This window comes from Phocoena sinus, chromosome 4, assembly GCF_008692025.1.
Source record: "Phocoena sinus isolate mPhoSin1 chromosome 4, mPhoSin1.pri, whole genome shotgun sequence".
NCBI classification, from domain to species: domain Eukaryota; kingdom Metazoa; phylum Chordata; class Mammalia; order Artiodactyla; family Phocoenidae; genus Phocoena; species Phocoena sinus.
This window is the reverse complement of record NC_045766.1, coordinates 84,055,936-84,078,446: the sequence shown is the minus strand read 5'-3', so window position 1 is coordinate 84,078,446 and position 22,511 is coordinate 84,055,936. Positions and strand designations below refer to the sequence as shown.

General features: G+C 39.2%; 1 protein-coding gene across 24 annotated transcripts in view; it reads right to left on the bottom strand.

The window, feature by feature from the left end:
* ZBTB20 (zinc finger and BTB domain containing 20) overlaps nt 1-22,511 on the bottom strand; it is an 806,470-nt gene that overhangs the window by 97,094 nt on the left and 686,865 nt on the right. For 2 of the 24 annotated variants that reach the window (XM_032629564.1, XM_032629548.1), the window contains exon 1: nt 18,872-18,905. The exons of 19 other annotated variants lie outside the window; for them this stretch is intronic. The gene's annotated coding sequence lies outside the window, so the exon portion shown is untranslated. Of the gene's footprint in view, nt 1-18,706; nt 18,918-22,511 lie in introns of those variants that run through there. 3 more of the 24 variants (XM_032629562.1, XM_032629559.1, XM_032629550.1) reach the window with 3 other exon arrangements.

Below are 22,511 nucleotides of genomic sequence, written 5' to 3'. Positions count from 1 at the left end.
TTTCCAGGGAGCCACACAGAGGAGGGAAAGGGTAGAAAAGGAAGCATCCTCGTCTACCCCCTTGATGGGGGTTAGCTGAAGGCCATGGAGAATAACAGAGGTGCAGTCAGCTCTTTCTTAGACAGAAAGCAGAGGGGGGCGGAAACCACACACTTGTATTTTGCTAATGTAAAAGTCCCAGTGGAAACATTAGCACTCAAAGACATTAATGTGGATTTGGGACACTCCCTGAAGGATTTTGATTCCATTAGAAAAAAAAAAAAAGATGGTGACAGATATAATCCTGCTTTGATATGTTTAACGCCATTTAAAGAGAAACTGCACCCATTTACCTCAGGCCAGGACACCAAGAGTTCAAAAAGTGAAATATCATTTCTCAGTGCAAAGAAAAAGCTTGGAAAATATTATGTGAAAATTAATTTGGCATGCTTCTTTGAAATTTTAGATTTCTGGGATGAGCAAATGGGTACAGTTTTCTTTTAACTGTTTTTGAACACCATGTGTTGAGAAGAAAACAACAGAATGGCAATTGCTCATCCAAAATGCTAACTTGTGGCATGGCACAGTCAAGATGGCCTGCCACAGCCAAAAAGCAGGTGTATGCTATGCCTGTCACTTCAGTAGCATGCACGCCACATGTCCCTGCGTTCGGCAACCTCTTGCATTTGCTTTTGGAACCTTTCTGAGGGGGACAGTAAACATGACTCAACACAACATCTAGCCTAGGAGGGACCGGCCCCCCTGGCTTTCTGTGAGGCAGACTCTCTGAGGAAGAACCGAGGCACAATTGGAATAATATACCTATTTTGGAATTCTGTGACCTAGCACGAAAGTGACTGGTTTCAGATCATTTTGTGTGGCTGAAGTGTAGGATCTAATCAGGATGGAGAGTAATGGTGATGCTTTTGCGTGGCTGGAGACGATCTATGCAATCGGCTGTCTCATTCGGGCTGAGGACATGGTCAATGCAGCTGGTACAGATCTTATGCACCTAAACGTAAAAGCTTAGAGTAATAATCCCCTCACCTCTCAGGTCCACGAATAAGCTCAACGCATAGGATGTTCAAAATCATTTGGTGTGCTGGGATGCCAAAGCTTCCTCAATCTGACATTATGAATCTGATATTACATTTGTTCCAGAAATTAAAATGCTTTTATATAGACTAGTTCTCATTCAACTATGTAACAGTCCTATGAGGAAGAGGAGGAGACAAAACAACAACAACAAAAAGATTTTCCTTCTTTCCTGTAAAAGGCCTGATAAAGAAGCCAAATTAAAAATCATAAGGATTTTTAAGCCTAAGCCAGGTACCATGTGGAATGATAACTCAAGATATCTGTGTTGCAAGGGTTGACAAGGTCTGAAGATAAAGATGTAGGTGGAGACCAGAATGAATATTCCAACATAAAGAAATGGGAAATTACTGCTTTATTCTATGATTTTAATTGATAAATCAAAGCCATTTATTAAAAACCTACTAGGTGAAAATACTTTCAGTGAAGAGTAGGGAAGAACGAAACCTATAAATACTAAATTGGAAAAAAAATCCTAGAGCTTTACAGATATAATTGAATGATATATTCTGTAGATTACTTTCTGGGTAGGCATTTACGGAGTTCAGAAAAGCTAGTTTGTTGCCAAATATTTGTATGCTATTGTTAATTTCATTCATTTTATATATATATATATATATATATATATACCTTTTATTTAAATATATACCTTTAAATTAAATAAAATAAAATAAATAAAAATACCTTTAAATAAAATAAATTAAATAAAATAAATAAAAGGTATATAACTAACATAGGAGCTAGCATAAATGCAAAATTCTTATATACCTTTTATTTCTGATGGTACATTCTAGGTGTTGAAGGAGATACAAACTGTATAAATACAATCTCTGTACTTATGAGCCTACTGTGCGTGTGCAGTGGTAGGAGGAATGAGACACACATAAACACACTCTAGTATAGGACAGTATGTAATCAGTGCCAAATGAGACATATAAATAAGTGCTTTAACAGTTCAGAAGAAGCAAGACCTCCTGGCTATGGAACAACCCTTTCATAGATTTACTAAAGTTGCTCAGTGCACAAAAAGGAAGGGATTTGGACCAAATTTTAAGGCACCAGGCATCCTGTGCATAGGGGTTTAGTTAGGCTATGAGGGGAGCGGAATGTACCCTGGATCCATAACGCCTCTCAAGCTGAGTTGTCCTGCAATTAATGTTGACCAAGAGCATGCGTGGCAGAAAGAGGAGTCAATAGGGTTGATAGGCCAGGTCAGTGGTTCTGCATTAGCCCTAGATATTAAGATGATTATTAATTCCCTGTTCGAAGTTGGCATCATAATGACATCATTTTCTTCCCATACAATTACGAAAAGTTCAGTCTTTACTCCAGAGTGGTGGGAGGTACAATTCAGGGCTCATCCTTCCAAGTGAGGGAAAATGTAAAAATGCCATTCGTACAGGAATCACAACATTTTTCAGAACAGCAACAAATGAAATCCCCCACGCTCCCTTAGGAGGATGAGTCAGAAACCATGCTCCCTAGAAATGATGACAGTGGAGTTCGGGTGAAGCGGCTATGTTGGGATCCACACAAGAAGGCAGGTTACCATTCAGTAGGAAACAGAATTTGGGTATCCTGACTTCTAGGTCTGGGTTCTATCTATAGAGTCACTTTCTTTTTCACTTTTTTATTCCTCTTGGACACTCTAGCCGTTTACATAATGAATAGTGGCCTTCTGTAGTTGGTCTCTCTCTCTCTCTCTCTCTCTCTCTCTCTCTGTGTGTGTGTGTGTGTCTTTTTAAGAGGGAGGATGGCATTACTGATGTGCTTTTGTAAAGAATTCAAGGTTGTCTGGATCCTCAAAGAATGCAACTGAAAAAAATACTGTTTCTTTGATTCAATGGTGCTTACATTTGGGCAGAGTTTTCTTTTTCCATCCTCAAATACAGTATTTGAGACAATCTACCCACAATGGAAAGATTTTAGAGCTTCAGAAGTGTAGGCGAACCAAATCAGAATTAATATCTGTGAAAACGGAGACTCAGGCACACGGAGAAAGTTTAGAAAAAAATCTGGGCAGGAGGCAGTCCCAGAGAAAGATGCCTGACATCTCTCTGAATTTAAGGTGAGCTAGAGTAGGACAGGTGAGGAAGGGCCAAGGAAAGTTCCAGCTGCCATGTGATCTGCTGTCTCACCTATGTCCATTTAACTTGAGTCTGTGTTATCAGGGGGTCTAAGTTGATTTGGTTAAAATGTGTCCTATGGTCTGACTGCATGAACCCAGAGCAGGCTAATAAAGGGAAGTCTAGGCTAACTGGGGCTAAGGTGAAGTGGCCAACAGCTATTCACTTGAAAAGGACCGACCAGATCAGTCTGCAGGGTATCTCTAGCATAGCACGTTGCCTTTTATTATCATATTAAAAGCAATGTATTTCATAGGGAAAAATTAATTAACTAAAAAAAGAAGACTTGCAGGTCACAGAAGCAAAAAGCATAGAAGATAACAGTGATCACTTTTGAACACTTGGTATATGTCCATCAGTTTTTCTTCATATGTGGATTTCTCTACATATGTTATCTCATTTGATCCTCATGCTAACTATGAAAGACTGATATTTTGCCCATTTTCTATGTGAGGAGCCTAAGGCTCAGAGAAGCTAGGTGAATATCCTCTGGTCACACAGCCAGCAGGGGCTAAGCTGGTATTCCAGTCTGAGTGGTAGGACACAAAACCTGAGCTCTTTTCCGTGCCTTGTGCTCTTCATGGCATGAAATCAGTGTTGGGGGAACTATGCCCAACATCTCTGGTTAGCAGAGTGAATCGCTTTTATCTTTTGCCAACATGTCATAGAAAAAAACCAAAACAACAAAAAAAATTAAAACTCCTGGCTCTAGGAGATTTCCTATCAACCACCTGAAGTTTGGCTTTGTTACATATCATTTGAATATCTTGACAATCTTATAAAAAGTCTAACAAGAATAAAGAATTTTGCATTTATGCTAGCTCCTATGTTAGTTAAAAATCTCCTATTCCTGCATAACAAGGTGCCTGGGGGACTCGCTTGCCGCCAGAAACTTATCTGAAAATGCTGGAAAGTCAGAATTTGGGGCCTATATACTGACTAATATTACCAGCTGTGAGTTGGCTTGAACATCAGTAATATGATATTTCCCGCTACAATTTGATTTGGTTAAAATGTGTTTGAAGTTCACCCTTTTATTAACTAGAATTACCACCTCCTGAAACTGGAGGGCCCCTGAGAGCAGGCTGCTAGTGCAATCCAACCTCCCACCCGCCATCAGTGCATTTCCTGGCAACAAATACTATTAAATTGATAACTACAGAAATAGGTCAAAATGTCTTCTCAATAGTTGCTAATGTTCCCCTAATGCTCCATCTCCTCCCTTTGATTCTCCTGCTAACATTTTCTCTAACATCACAGGAGTAACAACTAGTAAAGAGAAACGACAAGAAGATGGAGAAGCTGGCAGCAGTGGACGGAGGAGGTCTTAGGCATTCCCCCAATTGTCAAATAGAAAAGCTAAACTTCCCTAGGGGCCAAGGGCCCCCAAATCAGCTCCGCCGCTGAGTTGGCTGACCCGGAAAAAAAAAGCTGTGTCCAATATGAGCCTTAATATCCTCCCGTGCAAAAGAGGAAACTCAAGATGACTGATTATTCAAATTTGTAAAATGCTCAGAGTTCACAGGAGATAGGAGCCTTGACTAATCTCAAAGCAGTGGGGTTTTAAACTTATTTACACTACTTTCATAACCATATCTATTAGAGCCTTGGCTATCCCAGATAGAAGCTTCATTTTATATAAAGAAATGATACCATGGCATATTTTTGTGAGAGAGAGCCTCTGCAATCATCCCGGGTTTGATTATTCACTATGTAAACCTACATCCACCCCGCACCCCCAGAAGAAAGTTTGATTTTCTGAAGTCACGTCACATACGTGACCAAAGATAAAGAAGTGGACGGGTGGGTACAGATGTATCAGGACATGGCTGATTCTAGGCAGACAGTTTAGCTCAGAAGGGACAGCCACCTGCTGTGGGCAAGGAGCATAAGCCCCCTTGTTAATGAGGTACATTTCAATTTCCAACACTTCTTCTGAGATGCAAACGTAACGTAGGGGTTTAAGCCATTCGTGCCTGGATGCTCTAATCACTTCAATCCCAAGAGGGTTACCTCAGTGTAAAGTAGTTTTGAGTTGGAGCTGGGGAGGGGATAGGGATAATTTTGGAACTGGGGAGGCTGAAGGGAAAAATCAGCTGAACACAAGGACCCTGGGCCCTGGAGGCAGAGGAGAGGAGGAAGGGAGTGGCCATGACTGAAATGGACTCACTCTGTTTAGCAGTTTTTGCTCAGGGCCTTGTCCGGAGCTAGTGAACCACTGAAAAATCTCTTGGGAGATGCCATGGTCTCTGAGTAATGCTTTTGACCTTTCCTCTGTGCCATGGTTGTACTGTCACTAGACAGGAGGTCAGCATTGATTTGAAAACTTGCAAACTTCAGCCTACCTGGTTCAGGCAAATAAAGGTTACTCTAATCTTCTATAATTCAAACTCACAGGGAATGTACAGTCTGGCACCTCTCCATCAGATTCCTCTGCCTTCCTTCCTTTCATGGGGGAGGGAGAACAGAGGTGTGGAAGAGAGGGCACGGGAGAGGAGGAGGGGAGGTGGAAGGGGCTCTCCTTCCAGAGTTTTCGATGTGAGTGAGGCTTTGTGTCAGACGAGCCTCTCTCTGGGCCCTCCCGGTAAGCCAGGAGACACTGTTAGTGGTAGGAAGTATTTTATAGGTTCAGGGAGGCTAACTAGCTTTAGGTGGCCATTCAGGTTCCTTCTCCCAGCTCCTAGTTCCTCTGGCATATTTCCTCCTCCTCCTGGTTATGGGTGCTTAGAAACTGGTTTACAACCCAGTCATCTAGAATATATCTTTTGGGAATATTGAGGATGCCCTGAATAATCACAAGCATATCTGGCTGGGAGTCAGGAGCCTTGAATGCTTCTGGTTAAGACCTAGTCCTAACAAACTATCACTGAGGACAAATCCAGGCACCTCTATGGGGTCTGATCCTGACTTTACAATCCTGGCATTCACACTCAGCAAGGTGGTGGCAGGGGTGTGAATGCACAAAATTCAGCAGAATCATTCTCATCATGTGTCATATGTAGATTAAAGCGAGGAACTCCCTCATGCTAATGCCAGTTTGGGGTAAGAAGGATGAAAGGATTGATAGGAGTTGAAGGCAGAAGGGGTCATGAGAAAGACGTGGAACACACAGCAGCAGCAATGAAGGAGCTTAAGAGGGACGGAAGCCCAGGCCAGAGCTGGGAGATGAAACTGTTTGTTGAGTACACTGATGTGTTTGATCACACAGTGGTTGGAAAGTCCTAGTCTAAAATAAGCTGAATGTTAGATGTTCTTTTTTAAATCTCAATTTAATGGTTGAAGCCTATTTTAACGAGCCAATAATGGGCAAAGACCTCATTACTACAGCTATTTCTCCCAAGTATTAACCTCTAGCAAAAAAATATTTGGCTGAGACCACTACAGAGTTTCTGATTACAAAACAAGACCATCTTGATGATAATCATATCAAAGTGTTTGGAGGAAGGAAGGAGAGATGGGTTCTTCTGAACCATATTGTATGGACAGAAATCTTCAGAGTTGAACACAGGAATTAGCTTCTGAGGAATCGAGAAAGAAGATCATTTTAAGTAAGAGAAGATATGTGACTGGTACCTTCAGTTGGCATGCCGGGAAAAGATAAATTCCAGGCAGGACCAGCTACATAATCCGTGGGGCACAAGGCAAAATGAAAATGTGGGGCCCTTTATTAAAAGAATCATTAAGGATTTCAAGACAGCAACAGCAGCGCATTAAACCAAGCCCAGGGCCCTTCTGAGCCCTGGGTGTGACCGCTCGGGTCGTACAGCCAGGAAGGTGGTCCTGATTCTAGCTGTATTGTTTTCACCAAGGCATTCTAGTCCCATAGTCACCAAGACCTAAATTAAGAAAGATGCACCACCACTCTCAAAACTCTCAGTTAACCCTGTCTTCTTAGGGTAAGGAGGCAACGGAATCCTGCAGTAAGGATCAGAAAGATGTGGGGTCTGCCAACATGTTTGAGAGTACAACTGCACTGGCTTCTGCTACATTTGTTACAGCCACCATCCCCACTTCTGTCACCACCCAAAGATGCCCAGGATATCAATGTCTGGGAATTGAAACATATTTTCTAAAAACACAAATTTCCCTGAAAAACAAAACAAAACAAAACAAAGCAAGCAGAAGTTACTAAAAAGAAGCTGAGTTTCCTGGATATAAGTCCTATTCCTGATTTCTTACTGGGCTTACCTTGAGCAGGTCTTGGGCATGTGCTCAGGCTCAGAAACACAGGTGAATTACCACAATAACTCTTTTCAGTTTGGGAAAAAATAGAGGAAACAGGAGAACCTGGTCTTAGCCCAGCAGAAACTCACTGGGTTCACTAACAGTGTGCTTGCTCCCTTTCTCTTTCTCTCTCTCTCTCTCTTTCTGTCTCATTATGCTAAGTCGGAGCTATGACTTCACTCTCCATGGAAGCTAAGTTTCTCTTTCCTGGATGCTTGGAATGGACCAGAGAAAAGGCATTAGAGGGTAATGGTCATGTCTAAAAAATCACATTTATCTATCTTCACCTGCCCTCCTCATGTCATTATCATTCCACTGAGGTCTGTATATAGAAAGCAGAGATTAAGTAGCCAAGACGAACATCAAAAGAATAACAGCAGTACCAAATAGATGAATGTGACCTCTTTCCCAATGATCTTAGGGGCTTTATATATACTGAGCCTGATTCTCGTAGGGACAGACCAGTAGCCTGGGCAGATGCCTAGGATGTTTGTGTAGGCTGACACTTACCCTCCCCTTACTATACATCTCTGTTCCATTTTCTAAAAAAATAAGGTCTAATATAGAGAACTAGTTCACTTCTACAGCCAGAATTATACCTTGATACAGGATTTTTTTAAAAAGATATTTATTGGCAAAACTAATCTATTTTCTTTTTCTTTTTTTTTTTGTTTTTTGCTTAATAGGTTTGTACTGCCTTGAGTAAGGCCACTAGGGTCCATAAGTAGATGGAAATGTGTTTGAATCTCTATAATTATGTTTAGATTTCAAAAAGTCTTCCATTCCACAGAGGTGATATAGGTTCAGTCATCATTTTCAAGTGTTTTAACATTGGTAATTAGCAGAGGAGGTCTTAAAATTAAAAAAAGAAAAAGTGATTGACCTTCACAACAGATGCATATATAAAATCTTGATTCACTTATTTTGAAATCATTCTCCTGCTGGAAATATATAGCTATAATATATACATTTATATATGTGTGCACAGTCAGCCTTAGCAATACCACTGAGAAGGAGATGAGGATAGACGGTTTTCTATTTATTTGACAAATACACTCTTACATAGACAGGTTAAGTGATTTGTCCTGTAAGGAAGGGTGGAGCTGGAAAAAAAAAAAACCTGTCACATCTGCTCTCAGGTTATACCACTCTGGAATTGGGTAGCCATTATTGTTTTTGAGCGACCTGATCTAAATGTTTGGCAAGGCAATTTTCCTGAAAAAAGATTTTACACTTTTTTTTTTCCCTCGGTACTTTCTTTCCCCCTCTCTTTTCCTCCTCTCTGAGATTATTATAAACTAGCGATAAATGTGTCTGCTCTAAGTTTATGCTTGCTCTTCATGGATTTGGATGGATTTTAGCTCTTAAGAAAGCATAAGAAAAAAAAATCACCTCTGAAAGGTAATAATGATAAATAATGCTGGGCAGTTGGTTTGAGTTAATGTCACTGTAATAGTTGATATGGGTACAAGTGAGGTCTTGGACTCACCTTTCACAAGAGCTAGTCTGTTGGCTCTGAACTGACCCAACAAGAGCAAAGGCTTCTATGAAGCAGAACTCACTTGTCAATTCCCTGCTGTTCTCCTGGGATCTCAGACAGGCCAAACATTTCTTTGCACCTTTCTGTGAACTGCTGCATCTTGGAACTGTCCTCTACTCTACATTAGGGCTACACCCTCTAAGTTCTTGACCTTAGATAGTCCTTCTCTATTTTGGTACATATTGGCACGATGCTCACAGTGCTATACTTGATTTAAAAAATTGGCCTGTTATTTGGCCAAGGAAAGACTATTTTGGTATTGTTTTAATTCTTTACTATCTATTTTGTTAATTATTTGTGTGAATAAAAAAAAATCCTCGATTTCTTGCCTCTTGTCATGGTACTATTTCCCAATATTATCTGGTAAATACTTAGGAAATACAGTTTTATTTTAATATGTCCTAAACAAAACACAATTGTGAAAGAAAACTGGTAGAGAAAAACATAATAAATTTTGAAGATAAATAACAGTTAATTCTGAAATATCTGCCACTCTTACTCCTCTATATTAGAACCTAATGTTGCCAAGAAATTAGTTATCCACACCGATTTTTTTAAAATGAAGGGACAAAATAAGTTTCTTTTCTGATGGTAAGAACTGTAACCCCTGCAGCATAACAGCACCTGAGCAGCATCTGTGATGTGAAACTGGCTTCAGCGATTTCCCTTGAAGAAGACTGCTTAGTCAGGACCTTCAAGAAAGATGCTGCTGTTTAGGACCTAGACTCTACGAGGAACGTCCCGGTTCCCTACAGAACTTGGGCTGGCTGTCATCCCATCCAGTATCCAGTCTGCAGTTGCCACTCAGACACGTAGAGTGTGTGTCTGGGGACGACACATAGTAGAATAGGAAAGGATACAGAGCTCTGTCGTACCAGCACATTTATTGTAAGGAACTAGCTATGCTGCAACTGCTTTGCTCTTTTATATTCTAGGCAACACACCGGTGAATATAAGTCATAACGAACATATTCAACATTTTTTCCATCAGTTCAATACATTATTCATAAATATTAGAGATGGAAAAGACCTAGTAGATTACGGAGTCCAAACCTCCCTTCTGTACCGCCCTTTCCCCCAACTGTTGATGCTAGCTCAACAAAACAAGACAACAACAAATCACACAAGGAAAGCAAGAAATTCACAAGTTTTACAAGTAAAAAGGAAAGCTCCAAAGAAGTCTGTATTGAGGGTGAGGAAGTTCAAGGCCTTCTCTTCCTGCTGGTGGTGGAGCTCTGAAGACTAAAAGTATGGTGGCCCTTTGCTGTGAAGGCAAGCCAAGGGAGAAAAATGCCAGCTTCTCCCCTTGAGGATCATAATTCAAGGTAAAGCGCAAGAGGCAATCCCATGTCCTTGGCTAAGTGCTTCCTATCTGTCTCTACAACCTGATGTGGATTCAGGCATTCTTCTCTCCTGTTAGAACTTGAGATACTGACGATAATGATAAAAGAAAATGTATAAATGAATAGAGAGTTAAAACTACTAGAGTGTGCTCCCTGGGATTATCTGTACTATCAAGATAGGAAAACTTTGCAGATGCTACTGTCTCTCTAGAGGAATAAATGCTTGCATTTTAATATTCTCAGCAGCTGGTTCCTGTTGAATGCCATCAGGATGATTCAGCCACCCACCAGGAACACCAGTAATGGCAAGTGCACACAGAGAAATCTGCAAAACTTTCTTCTCTTGATGCCAACACAATTACTCTGGCAAAGTCAGAACCCTTTATTGAATTACCAGTTCTACTAAATGTGACCTTGTTCCCCTCACAAATACCAGCTCACTTTCAAATAAATGGAACTTCTGGCTGATTAAGATGCAGCATACTTCCTGATTTAAGCACACCCTACGGTCAGCTTCTCCTCAGCTATGGCCATGTGATTTACCCCCTTTTATTTTCTCACTATTCACTGTAACCCTGAAGAACCAGTAAGATCCATATACACCTCGAGTCCACCTTGCATGCCATCCTGCCTACAGCTGACTTGAAGTATTTAATGCTATATCTCTACCCTGACATGCCTCAAGCTATTTTATCATTTCCAGTTTTTAGAAGTTTCTCATTTCCACAGAATGGGGTTGCATGCCAGGAAAACAGAAATGTGTAGATGAACTGCATTGACCCTAGACCTCATTGATACAGAATTACCATACCACATTCAAGTTAGATAAAAAATTATATACTTGCCCCCTTCTTCAAACAGACCAGATTAGACACTAAAAGGAAGAAATGCCAAAGATGACAGCTAGCTCTCAAAAATGTCTCACTGCCTCATTTTCTGGTCCCCAAAGTAAAATCTAAGGGCATTCAACACAGATTCAGGAGCTTTCAACAGCCATGAAAATATATGGCTGGAGAGGGAATTTATAAATGTAACGAATACACAATTGGCTTATAACAGATGCAACTAAAATTAAATTCGGTATCTTGACCTGCTCTCCAAAGTGAAAGTTTTTAGTTCAGGCTGCAGACAGAGGTATAACCAGCTCATTAATCACATGAAACAGAACGATAAGCTGACACTTCTGGGGATGCTGCAAAGAGCAATCCTATGTGATTGGGGGGCTTGTGTGAAACCTGAAAGGGAAGGCAGGCGGCACCGACAGTCTACAGTGAGCAATACTGATATCGTTTATGGCGTCCATAGGTTGGCCAGGGCTGACTATTCTAAACTTCCAGGAAAGAACCGAAGGATCTTTGTAAGGAAGTAATGGGGCCTATGGACTTGCACAAAAAAGATTCAATATATTTTTATTCAGCTCCTATTATGTAAAAGTCATTGTGTTTGTTGCTTGAAGAGATTTTGAACTCAATAAGATCAATCTATGATCTCGAAAAGAATACTGTTGGGGAAGGACTAGGGGAAAGGGAATATTAATAATAGTAGTAGTAGAAACAACAACAATGATACTGAGAGATGATCATGCGCTGGTCATGGTACTAAGCACTCTATATACTCCATTGCAGGAATTCTTACAATATCCCAGCAAGGTAGTTATCATTTTCCTACTTATAGATGTGGAAATTGAGGCCCAGTGAAATTAAGGGCACTGCCCAGATTACATAGACCTGTTCCTTACATTACAAATAAACATACAAATGGCTAATCTATAAGAGTGAATATGACTAAAGCCATTAAAAGATAGAGTACTGTAGAAATAGAGAAGGCAGAATTTGTCTCTACTTGGAAGCACCAGGTGAAAAGAACAGGGGTGTGGAAATGTAGGGTGCACTTAGGAGACAAGGAGGAACCCTGTTAAAATGTGTTTAAACTTATTAACTCAGTACCCTCTGATTAGAACTCACATTCTGATACAACAGTTAGATACATTGATTTGTACAGGAAGATTTCTAAGGAGAAGGACTTCTTTCTAAAGGATTTTCTGACTACAAAATCTTTTCTTTCTTTTTCTTTTTCTTTTGGTGGGGATAGAGGGAAGAAGAGAAATGAGATACAAGGTTACCTTGGAGGGGATGTGAGGGCTGCATGAGGGAAGCAACGTTAACAGCAGAGCGCGTCCACGGAGTGTCAATGTGGGTGCATTTTCTTTCATTCCCCAGAATGCCTTATCCTTACCACACATATTTGCCCCCTACCCCATGTAAGGTAGGGTTATTGGTATAGAAATAGGAACGCTAAGGGCCTGCTTACTCTGCTTTCTTCCTCAATTACTTCTGGAATATCATCCACTTTTTATTTATATAAAATTTGTTTTAGGGGTCAGGCTTGTGGTGTAGAGCAGAAGCTAGAAAGCTTGAGTTCTCGTACAATTTGCCTTCCTCATCTTGAGAAAGTTTGATCACTTTTCCATTTACATTTTCCTATTAGCGTGGTGTTAGCCCAAATAGCATTTCTTCTTCTGTTAAACACCCTGTCCCTTTGGTGAAAATAAAATTTTGTGCTTTACTGAAAAGTTTCTATTCTTCTCTATTTAGAACCCCTGGTTCACAGAATCCAATGTATAGCACCACTAGTCAAGATGAATTGTGGAGCTTTAGTTTCTCTGTTTTTTAAGCTTTTCTATTAAATAGTGTTTTCCAAATGTAAGTCACAATATATAAAATACATATTTTGAAAAATTCTACATGGTCCTGCACCAGATATTCAGTATTCCTTTCTGGAGAGTTTGGTAACCCACTCACCTTTATTGAGATATCTAAGGCTCTTTCAAGCTCTAAGATGCCATGATTATGATTCTGTGATGCTGACATTTGCTTTGTCGACACTTAAAGCAGAGCTTTTCAACTTCAAACAATAGCATAACAAGTTGCTATAACAATTACACTTATATGAATCTTTAAGCAGGTGAGCATAACAGCTCTTTACAACTATTACCACACTGGACAGCCAAAGCTCAGGAGGTTGTTGTAATTCTCTGCAAAAGTGAATTCTACACTCGATTATATCCTATAAGGAAAAGTATTGCCTTTCTATCTACTTTTAAAATTCATGGACTCTTTCTTTTGGTATCTGTTAGTTTTGCAGCCAGCTACAAGCTTTAAGCATCTCCAATAATTTTCATCATTAGCCTCCGCTCTGTCATGGCTCCTGTGTCTCACCCTTCTGACCTTGCCCACTGAGGTCACTCTTCCGGATGTAATCACACATGCTTCTTTGTAGTTACATTCGTCACAGTGCTCATTAGAATTATCATCATTCCTACTGCACCTTAGGTCAACGAAATTAAATGTGCTTTTGCAATTTGTTGTCATTTTAATTTTTCAGCCAGGATTTCTTCATCCAGAAGGACAATGTTATTTTATCTGATCAATAAATAACTAGCCAGTCGAATGACTCTGGAAAGGTTGGTAGAAAGTCGTTCATTGGGGCAAAATCTTAAGTCTAGAGAGGTTTTTGTAAACTTGGACAGTGGCATTTCACTGACCTTGAATCCATAGTTTCAAAATGTATTGATGTCAACTTAGTCTTTCAATCTAGTAAAGCAATAAGGATAAAATATGCGTGATTTATATTTATGTGTGTGTTGAATTTAATAAATTAGTCAAGAGTTAAGTTTTTTTTTTTTGCGGTACGCGGGACTCTCGCTGTTGTGGCCTCTCGCATTGCAGAGCACAGGCTCCGGACGCGCAGGCCCAGCGACCATGGCTCACGGGCCCAGCCGCTCCGCGGCATGTGGGATCTCCCCGGACCAGGGCACTAACCCGTGTCCCCTGCATCGGCAGGCGGACTCTCAACCACTGCGCCACCAGAGAAGCCCAAGAGTCAAGGTATTTTTAAAGAAATATTCAAGTCCGTTCCACAGTGACTAATTCACTTTCAGATATAGTCTAAAATATTCTTTTTGCGCTTCCCTGGTGGCGCAGTGGTTAAGAATCCGCCTGCCGATGCAGGGGACACGGGTTCAAGCCCTGGTCCGGGAAGATCCCACATGCTGCGGAGCAACTAAGCCCGTGAGCCACAACTACTAAGCCTGCGCTCTTGAGCCTGCACGCCACAACTACTGAAGCCCACGCGCCACAACTACTGAAGCCCACATGCCTAGAGCTCGTGCTCCGCAACAAGAGAAGCCACTACAATAAGAAGCCCATGCACCACATCGAAGAGTAGCCCCTGCTCGCTGCAACTAGAGAAAGCCCGTGTGCAGCAACGAAGACCCAACACAGCCAAAAATAAAATAAATAAATTTAAAAAAATTCTTTTTGCTGTAGTTTTAATTTTTTTTTTCAAATAAATAAAGAACGTACATAGACTGTGAAGTGGCAATGTAGTCCATTGTGGCATTCTATATATTCCTCAACTTTTGCTCTTTCTATGGTCCGGGTATGTAGAAATAAATAAATTTACAATAGTTTAAGTCTAGAAATTTTTGTTTTGCTAAACTCTGAAAACATAGCTTAAATAGAGTTGAAAGCTTGGCATCTCATCATTTCTTTATATTATAAGGCTTACAATGCCACCTTATAAAAGATATATTCGTTTATTTTCATGTTCAATCAAAAGTGTAGGGTTTCAGGTCTTGGAATGGATTACAGATTGTTCTCTCCTGGTTATTTTTGGCTTTAAGTATATTGATCATTTTATCATTTTCTTGTTTTAAACTGCTTTAAACACAGCACAAATGTTATTCTCATCATGCCAGAAATGGGTTTGGAATTGATTTTGAGTTTCCATCAGTTTTACTCTTTGCTCTCTGTGAGAAGTTTTTTACTTGCTTAAATTCAAAAGGATAGTTTTGTTCAAAAGATGTCAGAGTACAGCATTCAGAGATCCTTAGCTGCACAAGAAAACTGACATTTTCTTCTTTACAAAAAAATAAAAATCATTGCATCTATTGCCATGGACTTTATTGAAATTAGTGAAGAATCATTCATACGAATGCAATTTCAAGGGCTTCCTCCCTCTTTCTCTTCATGTAAGTGTTCGACAAAAGCATGCATCTTCTGAGAAGCTGGCCTGATTGGTCCAGGTTGGCACTGTTTCAGTGTTTGGCCTACAGCGGCTGCTTAGGAATAATTTCATCTCATCCTCTCTGTTTTTCTGGACTGTATCGGACTCAGACACGTGGTATGCAAAGGAAATCCAAGTCCCTTAAAAATGCTATTTCTTTTGGTACTAAAGCCAAGCCCAGTTCTACTTTGGCCAAATGATCTTATCAAGATTTAACAAGAGATATTCAGTAATATCTCCAATCTGGGAGAAGACATTCCACTAAGAAAGATAATTTACTACAGAATATCTATATTTTCTCTTCTGGTACCAGGCAAGGACATGATCGAACTTTATCCTTTTGGTACTGAGAATACTGTAACACTGATGCAAATTTTATGACAATTATTCATTTCAATTAATTTAAGCGGAAATAAACAAGTAGTTCTTTCCATATTAAAGCAGATACTGGAGATCTATTTTCAGTTATTGCTGAAAATATTTTGGCTTCCATAAAGGCACCTTCCTAATACAGCTGCTTTGCCCTCCTCTGCACCGTCACAATTTAGAATTTGTCACATTTCAGCCAGGTTCTCTAGACTAATTGGATGAAACAATTACATTACAGTATTAAAATTCCTTTGCAGAATCAAATGAGAGGAGATCTGCACAGTTCAGATAGCCTGGAAGATTTGCAACAAACACAGACCAAATCCTGTATGTTCCATACATTTTTCTACATTTACAGTAATAATCACTTCTATAGTGTTAGGAGTTAACTTCACACTTGAGAATATCAACAAACATAGGGAGAAATTTAGATATGTAAACTTCATTTCCCACCCCATCCTTCCTTCTCCCCTGTGCTGTTTTGTGTTTCAAAGCGGAGTGCTGCATCCTTTTTTGAAAAGTGTCAGGAAATCGCTTTCCTAGCAATCTAGGCCCTTGAGTTTATATGTGTGGTAATGACACACCTTGAAACAGAGAGCCCCACAAACCAGAGTGGGACGTTAATTTAAATACAGACTTAGGGGGAAGAGCTCCATCTACTGAATTAGTTAGATCACAGTTTGTACCCTATAGTTATCCCATTCACTACTTTCAACCTCGTAGAGGCTCTGGGGAGAACGGAAAAGTTACAGACCCCCAAACAGCTTTGAGTCTGATGCCATTTTGAATATTTCCCAGTTACCCTGAGCCCCTTTCCTTTGCCCTTCCCAGTCTCCAAAGCTTTCCATGTTTCAATATGAAAGAAAAATGGGATGCTTTGCTGGATAAATCATCCTTGGAAAAAGGTAGAAATCCATTGGTAATTGAAGGAAAAGCCCCAAATAGCTGAAGGGAAAGCAACAGAAAAAAATCGTTCTACCTGACCAGTTGGCAGCCCAGGTAAGAAGCAAAGGGAAGAGTAGCCTACTTACTCCTCCCGCCTTACATCATTGCTCGGGAAGTCTGCAGCCACCCAGGATCAGCTCTTCTGGGCTCTCCCCAGCTGCACAGTGCTGTTGTGGCACTGGGAATTTGCTGTGGCTTCATAAGATTATGGGGATATGCTTCAGCAAGCCAAAAAAGTCACAAACAAAATTCAGGAGAGAAAAAAAAGTACAAAAACAGCTGATCTTACTGGAGAAGCACTTGGCATTTTCCTACATATGCCACAATTTTCTCTGGTATTTCCTGGTTCTATGATCAGAAAAGTTATCATATCATGTTTATAACTGTTGTGTTTTCAGGGTTGCTGGTGGCGGGGCGTGGTATAGTGAGAGCAAACAGACCAGACATGGGAGTAGCAAGGTAAAGATTACTTCTCCTACTTGTTTGAAAGCTTTCCAGGGGATCATGAGGTTAAAAAGTTTTCTTCTTCAGAATACTGAAGACATATAGAAATAATATACAGAAAAAATAGCCATAGCCTTTCTAGATTGGGAAAGTAAAAAAACTTGTTTAACACAGTAACAGATACGGAACAAAGCAAATCGTATCGGAATAAACCTGAATGTTAATACAGCTGCATAAAATTCAGGAGTATGTAAGACTTATAAAAATACTTTATAAGTTGAGATAAATTATTAGAATACAAAAAGACATTAATAAATATATATGTATATAAAATAATCGGAGGGAGGCAATAATTGGATTTTTAAATTACAGAAAAATAATAAAATATAATAAATTAATAAAAGTTTGCATTAAGGCTAATCCTCTTTCATGCAAAACTAGAATTAATATAAACGTAAAGTGAAGCTGTGTCTCTGTATGTGTGTGCATGTGTATATATATATGTATATTTGCACAAAGGATTACTGACTGACATTGAAAGGTGATATGTTGCATAGAAATAAAAACTTTGAATTATTTTAAATTGGGCATTTAAAGTATCAGCATTAACCTGGCACGCTTTTTTCTTTTTTAAAAATAACATTTAATTTTCAAGTTCTATTTTAAATCATGGAAAGAAAAAAAAATTAGTAAAAGCATTGCATAGATGCACAATATGTATTTTGTAAAAAATTTCATTTGCATTTCTTAGAATATTTAGTTCTCAGAAAACGGCTAGTTGGCTTTTCTTCAAGCCTCTGCAAGACAAGTTCAGTTCTGAGTCAAGAAAAGCTATGAGAAATTTCACCTCAAAATGAAATTTGTTTGGATAATTATAAAGGCCTGAAAAATGAGATCATCTCCACCATAACTATAACAAACAGCTAATGAATAAATATATTCTGGCAAGAATCGATAAGAATTGCAAAGCCTGAGAGGGTCATCGCAGACTTGAAAAAGGTAACCAAGTGAGGAAACATCAAATGGAGTTAATGGAGATAAAGCATTCTGAAAAATGTAAAGTGTTAACAGTCACCGACAGGAAAGAATATACTTCCACAGGGATGACAACAACAAAATGAAACAAAACAACCCAAAACAACTGGAAATATATTATATCTCCTGGAGCAAAGTATGACTACTTATTCAGCAAGAGGAGAACCTACTTCTTTGTCATTCCCTTTGGAAGCCTGTTGTTTTTTTTTTAAAAAATAAGGTTGCACAAAAGATACATGTGTTCTTTTTCTGGTATTATTACAGGCCCACCTAGATTTAGCTTTCGGTTCCAGATGAGATCAGGCATGTTCAGACTAGCACATCTTTGCTCTGTAAGCACAGAGCTGCTATCTTTTCACTGGCAAATTCTCGGATCCCCAAATTTATGCACAATAAATGCCCTTAAAAATCTGCAAATTTTCTACTTCAGTCAAATACCTCATTGAGTTCAATTTTTTTCTTATTTTACTCTGCTAGTAGTAAGCCGAAAAGTTAAGGCAGGCGACTCCCATAAGAAAGGAAAGTTGAATAGTACTTACCCTAAGTATAATGTGCAAGCCTTAATGGGGGAATCTACTTTTGCTCTATGGTTTTTAGAAGGGAATCCAGGTTTAAACTCAGCTCTCGCCCTTTTCCCTTCTGGAAAACTGAGTAGACTCACTGAAGGTGGCTCTGAGAAAGATCCTACAAATCAACAGCCTTACCTGTGGCCATTCAGAAGACTGCACTTTGGTGTGTGTTTAAAACTATGAATAAAGTCAGACACAGCGCATGCTCAGCAGGCAATTTAAAAATATTTATAACATTGTTGTTTCAAAAACAAATTTCCTCAAACAAAGCAAAACTCACATTTCTGATCCATGCCAAGTTTAACGTTCTGAGACAAAGCTGTTTTGGAGTTTTCTGCTGGGGAAAAAAAAGGCTTCTAAAATTTTTGTTGAACGAAAAATAGTTCCCTCTTCCCTTCTGGATACTCTTAAATTAAGAGGTGGAATAAAATTCCCTCTAAGTTTCAACAAAATTCACCTTGGGCTAAGATAAGGCAGTAGATATTTAAGGTCTGTAAAAAATAATTTTGGGGAGAGTAACAAGGAACTAAAAACTATAAGTTTAAAGAATGTAATGGTCATCTGTACCTTCAAGGCAGTCTTGCTTGTTACTATACAAAAAAAATCCTGATACAAATAGGATATATTACGTTACGTACAGATAGGTTATGCGTTGATAAGAATAATGCATAGGAAACTATTTGCATACCTAGAGAAGTTATGTTTTTCTTTTGCTAACTAAAATCTGAACTCTTGAAAACTGAAAAAGAAATACCTCAAAAATTTAGGAGAAACCCAGGAATAATGTCAGTATAATTCCTCTGTTTTACATAGCAGCCATGGAGAGGAAGGCAATCACATATCTATTAGTTAAATTTTGAGTTACACAAAATAAAAATTGGCTTATATACAGTTTTTAAGGCCCTAATTGCAGCAGGAATGCCTGTGTTACCCTGACTGGAAATTTTTTCTCCTCCTTGAGTAACCCTAAGTATTCCATTTTACCATCTATCACCAAACCCTGCCCGGCCCACAGATCTCACAGATCTTATTCAAATCTCTCACTTAATTCTTAAGTCACTGAATGACTTTCAGCCCCTGCTCTACTTTCCAGGGGTGCTCAGCTGGCCTCACAAAAGCTCCACAGACACATCGTTCAGTATCTCTGATGCTTTCAAGCTCAGCAGAGGGTGCCAGAAAAAAAAAAAAAAAAATCAGTGATTAAAAAAAAGTTTATTAAAGTGAAACTAGGAGTGCAGATTTGAAGAAGTTGCTTCTACTTTTATTTCCCTCTCAACTCAGCACAGGTGTTTCCTAACTTATACTACTGTGCATGCTGATGAGGGGGAGGGTGAAATTAAGGTGAGGGAATGGGCCAAGGGCCGACCAGCAAGCATTTAGGATTTCCAGCCTCATGTGTTAATGGACATGTCTAAAAATGGACCCCCCAAAAGCCTAGAATGAGGTTTCTTTTTGGCAAATGATTAAACCAGTACACTGAAATAATTAAAGCTTTGTCCTTAAAGAAAGCATCAGATCAACAGAACAAAAACAAAGATAAAAACTGCACACACATATGCATGCGCACACACACACTCTCTCGCACACACAGATACACAAAACTAGCGGGTGAGGGGAGAAGGAAATTAAATAAAAGAAAACAAACAGAGTCCTAACAGGCCATTCTCCGAAAAGGAATCTAAATAAAAAGTCATATGATATCTGATAGTGCAGGACACGTCGCCAAGAACTGGAGCGGATTGCCTACAGGAAGAAAGGGCCAGTGTATTCCAGCTCAAAGAGCTTTTCTTTCCTCCTCCTCTATTTTTTTTCCCTTTTCTCCTCGACTGTGAATGTGTTACTCTCAGGTCAGATGCACGAAGAATCCCAGAATGACAGCTATCACCTTTCACTGTACTCCTGGCGGCACAACTGGCTGATAGGAGCTGCCTGAGTTGGGATCAAGAAGGGCTAGTGCAGCTTTCAGTAACAGCCTCTTCCAGTAGCCCCTCTGTCTCTTTCATAGACCCCCTTGGTTACGTTAAAAATAGAACAACAACAACAACAAAAAAAAGCACAAGCAGAAAACAAAACAAAAAACAAAAATGCAAACACAACAGCCCACAGCAACAAAAGAGTTCAAGGGGAAAAAAAAAATCAGAAACAAGCCAAAAGGGGGAAAGAAAAAAAGCTCTTGCCTTCAATATAAAACTTTTTCAAGACCGAGTTTCTTTTCTCTTATTTTGATGACTTTGTTTTTAAAGATCTTTTTCTCCTTAAGCACTCTTAAGAGCATTAAAAATCTCTACAAAAATACAGAAAAGTCTCAAGGCAATATAAGAATTTTCCTGAGGAAAACACATAACGGTAAGAAGTGAGTTACCCTAGAAAAATTTGGATTCGCCAAAAGTTCCCCTAATTCTAATGTCTTTCAGCGACTTCAAGCGCAAACACTGGCCACCTAGCTCTTGTTTTTTTTCTGGTGGGTCATTACTGAGGCAACACATACACAGTAAGGTTTCCCGAAAAGGCTCCTTGTTATCAAGTTACTTCAAACATAAGGCGCTCACACCTCCCAGCCAGAAGGGCTTATTGACTAGACACCACCCTCTGCCCTGATATGTATTACACCCTTAAGAAGCAGTTACTTAAATGTATTCTAAAAATATGGAAAAATGTATATATTTTCCCTACAGTTTCCCACCCCAGGGACAGGAACAGATTATACTTTCAGTGAATGAAAAAAAAAAAAAAAAAAGAAGAAAAGAGTTTCTGAATCTTGAAATAACTGTTGTAGCTGATTTCCACTTAGTAAAATAGTTATCTGTAGTTAGGTACTGTACATAATGTATATTTAAGAATTTTTGTGGTGCTTGTGAATTTTCCCCCAGTTCAGTTTTGTGTCTATTAAGTATCTTAAAGAGATTTCCAAATAACAATTGAAATATAAATGCATTAGGAGGAGAACTTTTAGAAAGAAAACATTTCCTTGAGTTTATAATTCAAGGATGTCAGTATAAAGATATAAATGTACAGCATATGTAAAAGGTGGAATTGTTTACACGTCTTGCACAGACAGTTCACATGATTTCTTTCTTCTTTTGTTGGAGCATTAATTTGAAAATGATAAGCATTCTGGAATGTTTGCTACAAACACAAATTCATGGTGAAAATATACATGCATAGGCAAAAAATCAAATGGAGAACACGCAAAGCTACGTGGCAATCAGAATCGTAGAAAAATCTCTGTCTAGACTATATTTCGCTTGAACTAGTGTATCACGGATGGGGCAGTAATCTCTCTGGGGGTTTTGTAATTTACGTCATTAAATAGAAACAAAACTAAAATACAAATATCTGTTCCCTTAGTATCTTTTCTTAATAACTGACAAGTGACACAAGCGGTACCTATTAAACGGATGCAAAAACTTGTGAGACCGAATGAACTAATGTACCCCATTGGTATTTTGGGAACCCAAATCCCATAATTAACTTTTTACCTAAGTGGCAAAAGTAGAAGACGTTCTTGCCACTAAATTGATTATTTTGTGGAGTCTTGTTCTCTCCTGCACAGGATTTTAGGGACCCAGAATGGGTAAAGAGATGACAGCAGAGGATGAATCCTGAACAACTTTTATTGTGAGTAGAAAAAAAATAGCATAGAGTGAGCATAGAACAGTTGGATTTAGAAAGATTAAAAGACGAGAAAAGAGCAACATATCCAACTTAATTAGTCTTTTTCCTTTTCCTTTTTTATGTATATATATTGGGGTGATGGGGAGAAAAGATAACTGGA